We start from the raw sequence: 12,214 nt of genomic DNA, 5'->3' as shown, positions 1-12,214 counted from the left end.
GTATTTATATGGATTTGTGGGAGAAAGGTTTTGACCAAGTGAATTTGTTTTACTTGTATGAAAGCAACAAAGAGACATCATAAGTATGAAAAAAGAAAATACTCTAAGACCTTGCTTCTTAAAGTGTGGTCTGTGAACTGGTGGCATTAACATCATTTGGGAGCTTGTTAGAAAGACAGAATTCCTACTCCACCACAGATCTTCAGAATCACAATCTCAATTTTAACCAAATTCCCCTGTAACTCCTTGGCACGTTACCATGTGAGAAACACTGAGTTAAGACACTTTCTACAGAGCAGGGAGCCTGGGTGGCTCAGCTGGTTAAGCTGAAATATGTTCCCTCCACCCTTTGGTCCAAATTTCGCTAGCTCCATTACTTGCCCCCCCCAACCCATCTTTTTTTATACTCACATTCTATGCTCAAGCCATAATGAACTATTTTTAATTACCTAATCCTACAGTTCTCAGTGTTTCCTTGTGCTATAAGCTTTGCCTGGAACATTCCTCTTTGTCCTACATTTCTTCACATATCTAAAACCTGCTCCCCTCTTGGGTCCCATCTTATTTATTGTTTCCTTCAGCAGATCTTCTCTGCCCTCCTTTTCCCAAGATCTATGTGCTCCTTCTATGGGCTGACTCATTCAGAACACAAATCACTCTCTGTAGTGATTTTGTGCGTGCGCACGTGCGTGTGTGTGTGTGTGTGTGTATAACCTTGACTAGCTTCTAGTAAATCTGTTGTCTATGTCTTATTCCCTGTTGTTTACCTAAAATTTAGTCAAGTGCCTGCCTTGTAATAGGTACTTGAAAATATTTGTGAAAAAATATAGTAATAATTAGAAGTAATTTTTCCCCAACCCAGAACATGCATAGCACTTTAAAATACAATGACTTTCTTCTTTGTGTGAAGTATTTATTTATAGTATATTAGACTCTGTTCTTTTGGAGTAGAATAGATGACTGGTTCAAGTTAATGCTATGTTCAGGAACTTTCATATTAATAGGTACTCAAGAAAAATTTGCTTAGAGAACTCTTGTGTTATAGGATGAGTGAAAAAAAGATCAGTTGTCTAAATAGGAACATTTCGAGAGAGAAAAAGTGCTAGTAATAATTACTGAGACAACAGGCATAAGTTGGGATTGTCTAGAGCAAGTGGGACATACAATCATGCCATTTAGCTAGAAACACCCCTTTGCCAGATCATTAAGAGGTGTTTTGTAGACTTTAAGATAGAAGGTGTTGGGTCAGGGAGAGCTTCTGGTGTTATACCTACTCTCTAGGACAAACTGATATGGAAGATTATTATCTCTTAGTCAAACAGCAAGCAGTGAGTTAGTGACAGGGGCAGATAAAGTGCCCAGGATTCTTGATTCCCTTCATTCTTTACCTAAGTGAATTCTACTTGCCTTTCAATTAAGTGGGGCACATGCAATGGGAGACATTGCAATTTAGACAATTTTTGAACTGTAATAATTGGTCATTGTGAAAAAGAAGGCAACAAAACCTATTTCTTTTTCCTACCTCTGCAGCAGTGATGAAGCATAATTCTTTACTAATCAGAGGTGGGAATAAAATGTCAAAGCCATATGCTTTAAAGAATTTAATTGGAGATTTACCCATCATCCTCATGCAGTAACCACTCCCCCCCCCCCCCTTAAAGGAAAACACTTAGAGCATTTAGATAAAAGTTCAGTGATCCTATATTTAAGAGCTTGATGCTGGGAAGTCTTCTTATCCATGCTTTATTTGGGGCAATCAAGGTTCCATACATACTGCATTTGGGGCAGTTTGTGTTTTAGTAGATCCACCATGAGACAACACTGATAGGCGACTTTGATGGTGGTGTTGAAAGGTTGAGTGGAGAAGGGGAAAGCCATGCTGGGGATTATGAACTCCAGTAACAATAGTTTCATATTCTTATAGTTTGCTGTTATATTCATTATTTTATCAGATCCATGTCATAAAGATATAGAAGAAGGTGGACAGTAGATCCCAACCCAGTAGATGAATGAATGAATGAATGAATGACCAAGTCCCTGGGGGAAGAAACAACATTCTCATGGTCATCCCTTCATTAGCAGAGCTGGAACTAGGACCCGTCTCCTGAGGGCTAGCCTCAACATCCTCCGCTGTGCTCTGTTATGAGGTTGAGAGCTTCAGCTGCACATGGCATAGGGGACCTACTTGACATTTGTGAATGTCACCCAAAGCCTTCATGCTGTTTGTATTTCTGTTCAGATTATCTTGCAGGGTTCTGGTTCTTTGTCTGGCTGCCCATTAGGCCATGTGCTGTAGGAAAAGAGAAAGCGAATAATAGAGTAGCCTGATGAAAGGCCGCTAGATCTTTAGCCAGAGACTCTCAGTTTCCTGCAGGTGCTTGAGTCTCCAGGTACACCACGGCTTGTTTGTTTGATAGAATCTTCCTAATTTTGTGTGTTCAAAATGCATTTGCATTTTTCTAGTGACCATACAGTGCAGACCCATCTAATGTGAGTGATTGAAATAAAAGCGCATAGTGCAAATTTTTGCTTGAAATTATCCTTGAAAACACTTAGGGTTTTTGTTGGAGCCCAACCCAGCCTAATTCTCCTCCAGCTTTGGGACTAATTGCTGTTTCTGTGTTGAGCACCATAAGAAGCATCTGGCTTTTAAATGGGGACCACGCTGAATACAAAATGGATATCTTTAAACAACAGAATTAGCAAGGTGAGAGACTACATTACAGAAAGTGGGTAGAGAATGGGAGACCTAGGGTGGGTCAGGTTTGCCTCTCACATCTCCCACTCCCAAAAGCCTTGGTGGGGGGCACTACTGGTAGCATCTGACTTCCTGTCTCTCTCTCCTCTCTCTGCTCTCATGTTGAATTTGTGAAGGTTAAACTCATAAATGATGGGACAGCAAATAATGGGAACCTAATTTCGAAGAAGGTGGACAATGGGAGAGAACTTTTTAGGCAGGGATTGGCCAGACTTGGCAACTAACTGGAGAGAGGAGTTGGGGAGAGAGAAAAGTCAAGAATGACCCTAGGTTGTGACTGGCGAGGTTGGTGTATCACAGGTGGAAACAGGGAGGCGTGGAGAAGAGAGGACTAGGACATGTGCAATTTAAAAGCCATTCTAAGCTTGAAGGCTCTCGAATAAAGGCTGAATACTTATACAGGACACAACTTTAATTTTACAACTCAAAAGCAAGACATGAAAATTTGAAGATTGTTTAAAATTGACAGCTTCCAATTAAAATTAAATTTATTGTGCAAATAAGGAGAAACCTACTGTCATTCAATCTGAAGTCCACTCCACCCTTCTTCTGGGAATGCACTAACAAAGAATGTCTTAAGTTAATTGAGTGAGTGAAGGCCCAACGTTAGAAATATGGGTAAAGATCTCATTGAATATTTCAAAATAATATCCCAACACAAACCATCTAGCATGGATTCCTGAGAAGATTCAATTATCAAAAGGAGGAATGCAACTTTCCAAATATGTATTATTGTTTTTTGTCTTTAAAAAAAAAAAAAAAAGCACTTTTAGAGGTACTTGGGTGGCTCAGTCAGTTAAGCATATGCTTTACCTGGGTGGTGCCTGGGTGGCTCAGATGGTGATCTCAAGGTCCTGGGATCAAATCCTGCATCATGTTCCCTGCTCAGTGGGGTTTCTGTTTCTCCCTCTGCCCCTCTTCCACATTGTACTTGTTCTCTCTCTTTCAAGTAAACAAATAAATTATATATTTTTTAAAAAAGCACGTTATTGGGGCACCTGGGTGGCTCAGTCAGTTGAGCACCCGACTCTTGATCTTGGCTCAGGTCTCCCATCTCAGGGCTGTGATTTCAGGTCCTGCATTGAGCTCCATGCTGGTGTGGAGCCTATTTGAAAAAAAAAAAAAACAACAACAACACTTTTTTGTCTTTGTGTTATTACAGACACACAGGAAACATTTAAAATAACATATGTTTATTGTAAGAAAATTTAAGTAAGTCAAAAGAAGAAATCATACACCATTTAAAGATAACCACTTTTAAAACCTTGATTCGTAATCTTTCAGACTCTTTTTTATACATCCGTACTTTCTTTTCTACTTTAAAATACAGTGTACCCAAGATACAGATGTAGTGAAAAGAAGGGCCATCTGTACCCCAATGTTTATAGCAGCAATGGCCACAGTCGCCAAACTGTGGAAAGAATCAAGATGCCCTTCAACGGACGAATGGATAAGGAAGATGTGGCCCATATACACTATGGAGTATTACGCCTCCATCAGAAAGGATGAATACCCAACTTTTGTAGCAACATGGATGGGACTGGAAGAGATTATGCTGAGTGAAATAAGTCAAGCAGAGAGAGTCAATTATCATATGGTCTCACTTATTTGTGGAGCATAACAAATAGCATGGAGGACAAGGGGAGTTAGAGAGGAGAAGGGAGTTGAGGGAAATTGGGAGTTGAGGTGAACCATGAGAGACTATGGACTCTGAAAAACAATCTGAGGGTTTTGAAGGGGCAGGGGGGTGGGAAGTTGGGGGAACCAGGTGGTGGGTATTGGAGAGGGCACGGATTGCATGGAGCACTGGGTGTGGTACAAAAACAATGAATACTGTTACGCTGAAAATAAATTTAAAAAATTTTTAAAAAAATACAATGTACCCAATAGAAGTGAAAATCTATGTCCACACAAAGAGTTGTACATGAAATGTTCATAACAACATCATCCATAATGTTCCCAAAGTAGATAAAACCCAAATGTTCAGCAATTTGTGAAGGGATAAAGAGAATATGGTCTATCCATCCAGTGGAATATTATTTGGCTATAAAAATAACAAAGTGTTAATACATGCTACAACATAGGTGAATCTTGAAAACACTATGTGTAGGTAAAAGAAGCCATATGCAAAAGCTGACACATTGCATGATTCCATTCACATGAAATATCCAGAATATGCAAATCTTTAGAGACAGAAAGTAGATTAGGGGTTGCCTAGGGTTGCAGATGAGAATGGGAATGACTATAATTGGGTACAAGGTTTTCTTTTTGGGATGATGGCACTGTTCTAATGTTAGAATGCAGTAATGATTATATAATTCCATAATTTTTAAAAAAGATTTTATTTATTTATTTGAGACACGGAGATCACAACTAGGCAGAGAAGCAGGCAGAGAGAGAGGAGGAAGCAGGCTCCCTGCTGAGCAGAGAGCTTGATGTGGGGCTTGATCCCAGGACGCTGGGATCATGACCTGAGACAAAGGCAGAGGCTTTAACCCACTGAGCCACCCAGGTGCCCCTAATTCCATAAATTTATTAAAAATCATGTATACTTAAAATGAGTGAATTTTATGGCATATAAATTATACCTTAACTAAGCTGTCAAAATATAAACTCTTTTCATTCACCTAAAACTGTACTTGAAAATATAAACCCAATCAAATCCCTGTTGTTGGTCAGAGATGCTCTCTTCCACCCTGATATCTGCTGTGATTTTCCAGAAGTGTGTGAGGATGTGTATTGCAGCTAGGAATGAGGCAAAGTACATCTTAAGGCCTATCCTTGGATGCCCAGATCATAAAGAACCAGCAGTCAGATAATTCCACACAGGGTTCTATGCATCAGTGAGGCCATAAAGACCAAGACCACAGAGACTGAACATTTAGACAGCATCCTTTACCTCCTTGCTACTGTTGTGAAGACAAAAATGTGTGCTTCATGTCTATGTTCCACCAACAAGCCCTGGGGTCTATCCCCAAGCTCACTGTTGCCTGTCCCATTGGGAGGCTGTCAGCTGAAGTGTCAGGTCCAGACCATCCAGTGGTCCATTGGGAAGTCCACTTCCCCCATGCTACCTCACTGACCCTTTCCTCTGGAACTGGTATGACATATTGTCTTTGTGTTATTATGTAGGATAGGTGTTGTGTCCATTTTTCTCAACACTGAATACCTAGGCCTAAAACAGCTAGTAGGGGCAGAGTAGACCATCTCTTTGTGTTCTGAAGTCTCTAAAACTTTCATTGATAACGGGCCAGAGAGGCACTAACCCTCCATCCATCAGCATTTCTGCCACCACAGATAGGCCCCAGTCAGACCAAACTGCTGACCTCTGACCTCATTGACTTCCAGGCATTGTCCCAACTCTTGTATGTTCTGGTTTACCTGAGGGTCAGGAGCCAGCAGGTTTGTGCAAGGGCCTGCGTTGGGATAGGCTAAATACATTAAGATAATGTGGTCCTGTGATCTGGCAAAGTGCAACTATTGATGACTTTATAGCTACTGGCTGAAAGGCAGGTTTGAACACTGGGTATAATTGTGCAGAAACCCAGGGGTGGATACAAGTCACTGTGTGTCCATATTTGCTTGATTCCTTTAAGCCAGTAGGCTTTGTGACACCATTTTCCCTCAAGAAAAAACCTTCTATTCAAAACAGGGAGAAATATCCATTTAGGAAGTCTGATGATGTATTCTTTTTTTTTTTTTTTTTTTAACATGGAGATCATTTTTTCCCATTGTACAAGGAGGTGTGAAGAACAGAGTAAACAAACCTTTTGTAAATGGCTTCATTATGTTCAATGCTGCATTTATGAAAAGCCTACCACTACTGTTTACTACCTCAAGTTTTCCTCTCTTTACAAAGGCTGATGCTTATCTGTCCTGGCCAGAGGTCATGTTTGCATCATGCACTGTGTACAACAGGCTTAGAAAGAGAATGAAGTTCAATTATAGAGCAGGTATATCCAAAATTAAAACTATCACTTGTGCTTAGTTTTTCCTAGAAAAAGGTAAACTTGGGCGTTCTTTTAAGAATTTATGGGATACGAAGCGGCAAAATAACCAATGTTTTAATTCTGCATCTACTGCTATAGTAGAACTCTATCCTTGTCCAATGTATAAATACTTATAATGTTAAATGTGGGAAGGCCTAGATCTGTGCACACCAGGGCACACTGTAATACATGAGAAATCATCCTTTCCTTCCCCTCATCCCTCCCAGTCCCTCCCTGCCCAGAGTCATGGTCTAGGATAAGATGACTAATCTTCCAGAGGAAAGGTACCAATTGTGTTGCTTTTCTATCCAAGATGAAGGCTCATTTGCTCGCCAGATAGCATTTGGTCCTAAGTCCCAAGTTCTGCCCTGGTTGCTGGGGAGGAGAAATGAACAACACAGGAAGTCTACTGCAAAGGGTTTTATGTTTGAGAAGAAGTGATCAAACACACCTAAAAAAAAAAATTACAATGCAATGGGAACGATCAAGTATGTACATTTTCTAGAAGATAGAGTGATTACTTTCATATCAATGGAGAAGGCTTGGAGGGAAGGAGAAACAGGGAGAAGATTGCTTAAAAGGGAGCTGGCAGGACAGGTAAAATCTGCATTTGTGGAAATGGGCCCAGGAAAGTATTTTAGGAGGAGGAAATTAAATGCGGAAAAAGTTGAAAGCAAAGAGTGTTGGAAGCTCTATGTGCCAAGTGTGTGCACGTGTTTGTGTGTGTGCGTGTGTGTCTGTGTGTGTGTATGTGATGATGATAGTAGGGGGCTGGAAGTGTGGTCTGTGGAAAGGACCCCATTAGGGCTTGATCACAGAACCAAGAGGGTACAGCTGAAGAGTTTGGAGTTAATGCAGTTGATTTCGTGAAACTGAAAAGTTTCAGAGGACAATGTGACATGCTACTACCCTTTGAGAACATGAATTTGGTCAGTAGGTTGAGCATGGCATTGAACTGAAGAGCTGGGAGAATGTACGAGAATATCAAATTTAAGAACCTATTGTGTGGATATAGAACTTGAGGCCAGAGAGAAAGTGACTTGCTATGAGGTTACACAGTAACTTGAGGGCAAGAAGGGACAATTACCCTTCCTCTCCTCTCCCTCCCTTGCCAATCCTGGTTCTACTTCCAAATGGTCATGCTCCTGTTACTCTTGCTCTCCCTTTCTCTGGTCTGCTGACATTTAGGTCTCATCTCGAGGGAGATGTCTGATTTTACTTAAACACATATATCCTATACCTCCTCCATAATCTTTTTTTTTTTCCCTGACCAGGAAGAAGAAGGAAGACAGGGGTGGGGGGAGGTGGGGAGGAAGGGGGCAAATTAGTTGGATGTGTGCAATGATCAAGGCAGGGACTGTGTTAAGGACTCAGAGCCAAATTAGCCTCAGTCCAATAGCAGAGAAAGACAAGGTGACCATTGACAAAATCCAGAGCCACATGGACTGAGGATAAACAGAGTGACAGGAACATTTTTGGGGAGGCAAGGCATCCATTGAAGGTGGTGGTAGGGGCAGAAAGGAGAGGGTATTTTTGGGGAATCAGAAGAGGTTAGGTGAGGGTTGCCAGGTGGATGGAGAAGGATGGGCACTCCCATGAGAAAGAAAGAACCCCTGAAAAGGCAGATAAGCAGGGACAAGTACTAAGCGGACAACCACGTGACCTCGGTTGGCCGCAGGGTCATGGCATGGGCAGAACAGGAAGAGAAGGGGCTGAGAGGCTGTGCTCACCACACGAAGGGGTTTGGCCTGATGCGATTAAGCTCGGTAGAAGCAATATTGGGTTGGTGTTTCATTTCCATCTTCCCTGCCCCTCTTGCCTTAGTATATCTCCAATAGCCTCTTCCTATCTATTCCTCTTGGTCAGCTGTGGGAGATTGAGTTCTGCACACGGGAGTGTTGCGACTGAGACCAGATGTTCACTGGGCAATGCGGGAGCTAGTGCTGGGCTGCCTGGGCTTGGGGTGGGGGCAGTGGTGCGGGTGTGTGTGTGTGTGTGTGTGTCTCAGTTTCCCCATGGACTAGCTCTGTGTTAAGAGCAAGCTACATAACCTCCTTGGGCTTTACTTTTCTCATGGGCACAGGGCAAAATAGAGAAAAATAATACTGTTGACCTTAGAAAGGTTTTGCGAGGTTAAATAAAATGTAAAAATCTTCAGAATACTGCTTTGCTTCTCCCATGCACAGGGAGGAGACTGCCAGGAGCTACACAGAGGCCTTTGGGTAAGGGGCTGTAGCGGATGGAAGGGATTGGTGGAGCCACAGCCTGCCTTCCTGGAAGTTTTGTGTGCCATCCCTGGAACAGGGACAATACTTTTGTAGGTCTTCAGACCACCAGTGTGCAATCCTCAGATCACATGACCTCTGCCACACCTGAAATCTTGTATTTCCTTTAGTCTCTGAGTGGGTATTCCTGTATTTCTCTGGCATGGAGTCTGCAAATTTGCACAGTGTTTCCTGCTTTCTTAAGCCCCTGAACACAGAAGGTTTTAATGGGCATATTGAAAAAAGTGAGAATACAAAAGAAACCAGATCAGCAAATGAGAATGAGGCTTTTGACTTGGGTTTGCACTGATGACTACACCACATGCCCTTGACCTGATGAGTTTGCTTCTTATACTCTTGGTGAGTGCCTCATGAGTTGAAATGATCTTTCCTGATTCACTTCTAATGCTTGTGCTAACAACATGCCCATCTGAGCAATTCCTCAGTATTTCAGAAGAAACTTAATGATCTTCCCCAACACACCCATACAACAGTTTCAATGTAATTAGCAGCATTTCTGGATCCAACACAGCACTCTTATAATGTGTATGATGGAGGAAATGAATAACTCTAATTATACCTTATTAAATCTTATTAATACTCATTAGAACCCTATTATTCTTTATAAGTGGCTTACTAGGGAAAAGAAAAAAAGAAATGCTGGTCAAGTCCCGCTATATCGGATGGGGACTGGGTGAACCCATTTTTACTTTGAGTGATACCAGGGTTTTCTTGTACTAAACATTAGCGTTCAGAATATGGGTTTGCTGAAATGTTGAAGATACACTAAGTGAATTGTATTGTAATTTTCTTGAAAGGCCCAGGACAAAATCTCTTTTAAGAGCTCATATTTCCTATTTCAAACCATATTAGTTGCAAAAAAAAAAAAAGTTCATGATTGCATGGCATGGGTACTCTTTACCTTATTTCTGCTATTTTTATTTTTTGCAGGTGTAGATGGGAAATCTAGAGGAAGAGAGATTAAGTAATTGGAACCCAGGAACATCTGAATTAAAAAAACTTTGCACAAAGAATGTGCCCAAGAAACGGAAAGTGCAATATGCTGTGTTTCTACATTCACTTATTTAATTCTTGGTCGACAAAAATCCCTCCAAATCCAAGAAGAACCAAGTTCCAGAAGTTTCAAGAATAGGTACTCTCAACATCCATGAATGGGAATTAGGGTCTGCTGGCAGTCAGGGCCTCCTTATTGGGTGGAACCCTCCCCTGGGGCCCCAAACCGCAGGATTAGTCATGTGACCTGGATGAAAGGAGGTGAGTTCATGTGCTAGCTCAGTCATTTATTTTGTGTTGGGGCAAATCACTTTACCTGTTTTTTTTTAATCCTCAGATACTAAAGAGGGACTACAATTTGCTCCACCCAATACAAAGACCCAATAAGCCTGTGAAAAAGCACTTTCATGATATGCTGAGGTGAGGGATGGTTATTTTATGTACCAGGAGGCCAGAAACACAAAGAAACAAAGTCCACAGCCTTGGAGTGCCTTCCAGGCACTAGCTGCTGAACATAACAACCTCTTAACAAAGTAAATGGTGGTTTTCATGGTTGCTCCTATTTACAAATGTCAGAGGGAAAAAAATCCGACTCCAACCTTCCAAGAACAGGTTTGCCTCTATTCAAACCAGTTCACCCAGTTCACAGATTCCCTCCCCCACTTTTTTTTTTTTTTTTTTTTTAAGATATAAGCTCACAGCAAGCCTTCTGGGCTTCCAGGACAAGGCTGGGAAGTAAATGCTAACCTGCAGGGTTCCTCTGAGTACAGGACAGAGGAAGCTGACCGGAAGCAACTGATTGTCACTGCTACTCGGGGCTGTCAATCAGAAACTTCCAGGAACTGACTCCGGGACCAGGAGAAGTTTGCAAACTCTTACAGGGTGGTACGCGTTGTCCAGGGACACATAGCCTGTTTCATGGCTCAGTGGGACGAAGGGAGTCAGGACCCTGCCTGCCAGCGGGGGACAGGGCTGGGAGTCTAAGCATCCCGGTCCCGCGCTTGAATCTGTGTTGTGTATGACCCTGGGCGAGTCATTTCTCTTCCCAGGCTTCAGTTTTCTCCTGTGTGAAGTGGTCTTGGCCATCTCTGCCATCCAGTAGGTTCTGAGTGTTGCTGGGACGCCAGGGCGAGGCTCAGGAGCAAGATTTCAGAAGGGAATTCCATGGCAGGATCTCTTCTGCTGAACTGGCGCTTCCATAGTAGACACGGTCCCCCCATTTTTTCAGCACCCCCTCCACTCAGCCGCTTCCTCCTTCTACGTCTGCTTCCTCCTCCTCCAGTGCAGGCATAGCCTCCACACCTCCCTCATTCCCTTCCTCCTTTGCAAGCTCCCTGCATCCCCGCGTCTCCTCCTCTTCCTCCCAGGAAGTAACATGCCCTCCGCGCGCCCACCTTCTGGCCCAGCCGCAGCCCCAGCGGGCGCCCCCTCCCCCGCCAGGCGAGCGCAGCGCGGCGGCCCCGCGGGCACACGCTTTCCCATACCTTACATGGACAAATGCGTGCAGGCAAAGTCAGGAATTCAGGCCCCTGACGTCAGCCTCCAGCTCTCAGGGCACCGCACGGGAGCCCGAGGGGAGGGGGTGGGGACGGTGGGGAGGAAGGAGGGGGAAAGGCACCAACCAGCAGCCGCTCCAGCCCTGCCGAAGTTTCACTTTTTGTCTGTGGGTCCGCTCCCGGACCCGCGCGAGCTTTCCCGGGATAAGTAGCGTTAGCGAGCAGGGGAGAGCCGAGCGCTGCAAGGTAAGGGCTGGCTGCACGGCCCGGGGCGCGGGGCGCGGGGCTTGGTGCGGGGCGCGGGGCCGGGCCTGTCCGGGGCCGGGGACAATGGGAGGGGGAGTGCCCGGGCACCTCCTCCTTCGCCTCTGCCTCCGCCTCCAGCCGCCGCCGCCGCCGCCGCCGCCGCTGCCCCGGCTGCCTCCTCCCCGAGGTATTGTTGCAAATCCTCCTTCCTTCCCCCCCACCCTCCGCTCGCGGGCGCCTCGGGAACCCCCGGCCCTCCCCGGGCGCAAGCGCTCCGGGGAGGCAGGAGCGCGGGGCGCAGGGCGCGGAGCGCGCGCCCAGCCCCGGCCCCAGGGCCCGCGGTGCGGAAGTGCCGGCCGCGGCGCAATCACTGGGTGCACGCATGGGGGAGGGGGACCCCGAGTTTTCGGGAAGCGCCGACCTGGGGCTGGGCGGGGTTGGCGCCCT

The 12,214-nt window shown here is 44.4% G+C and overlaps 1 protein-coding gene and 1 long non-coding RNA gene across 10 annotated transcripts in view; one reads left to right on the top strand and one right to left on the bottom strand.

The window, feature by feature from the left end:
- Positions 1–1,697: 1,697 nt before the first annotated feature.
- On the bottom strand, positions 1,698–11,571 carry LOC132011941 (uncharacterized). The gene is made up of 3 exons (XR_009402460.1): positions 11,510–11,571; positions 3,572–3,863; positions 1,698–2,290 (listed from the first exon to the last, which is right to left on the bottom strand). It is a non-coding gene; the product is annotated as an uncharacterized LOC132011941 (long non-coding RNA).
- Positions 11,245–12,214, top strand: part of LPP (LIM domain containing preferred translocation partner in lipoma) — a 662,033-nt gene continuing 661,063 nt past the window's right edge. For 4 of the 9 annotated variants that reach the window (XM_059391298.1, XM_059391300.1, XM_059391293.1 and 1 more), the window contains exon 1: positions 11,674–11,954. The gene's annotated coding sequence lies outside the window, so the exon portion shown is untranslated. Of the gene's footprint in view, positions 11,955–12,214 lie in introns of all 9 variants that reach the window. The other 5 variants (XM_059391302.1, XM_059391292.1, XM_059391291.1 and 2 more) reach the window with 3 other exon arrangements.

This window comes from Mustela nigripes, chromosome 2, assembly GCF_022355385.1.
Source record: "Mustela nigripes isolate SB6536 chromosome 2, MUSNIG.SB6536, whole genome shotgun sequence".
NCBI classification, from domain to species: domain Eukaryota; kingdom Metazoa; phylum Chordata; class Mammalia; order Carnivora; family Mustelidae; genus Mustela; species Mustela nigripes.
Note: the sequence above shows the minus strand (reverse complement) of the source record. Positions and strands in the feature narration are given on the sequence as shown.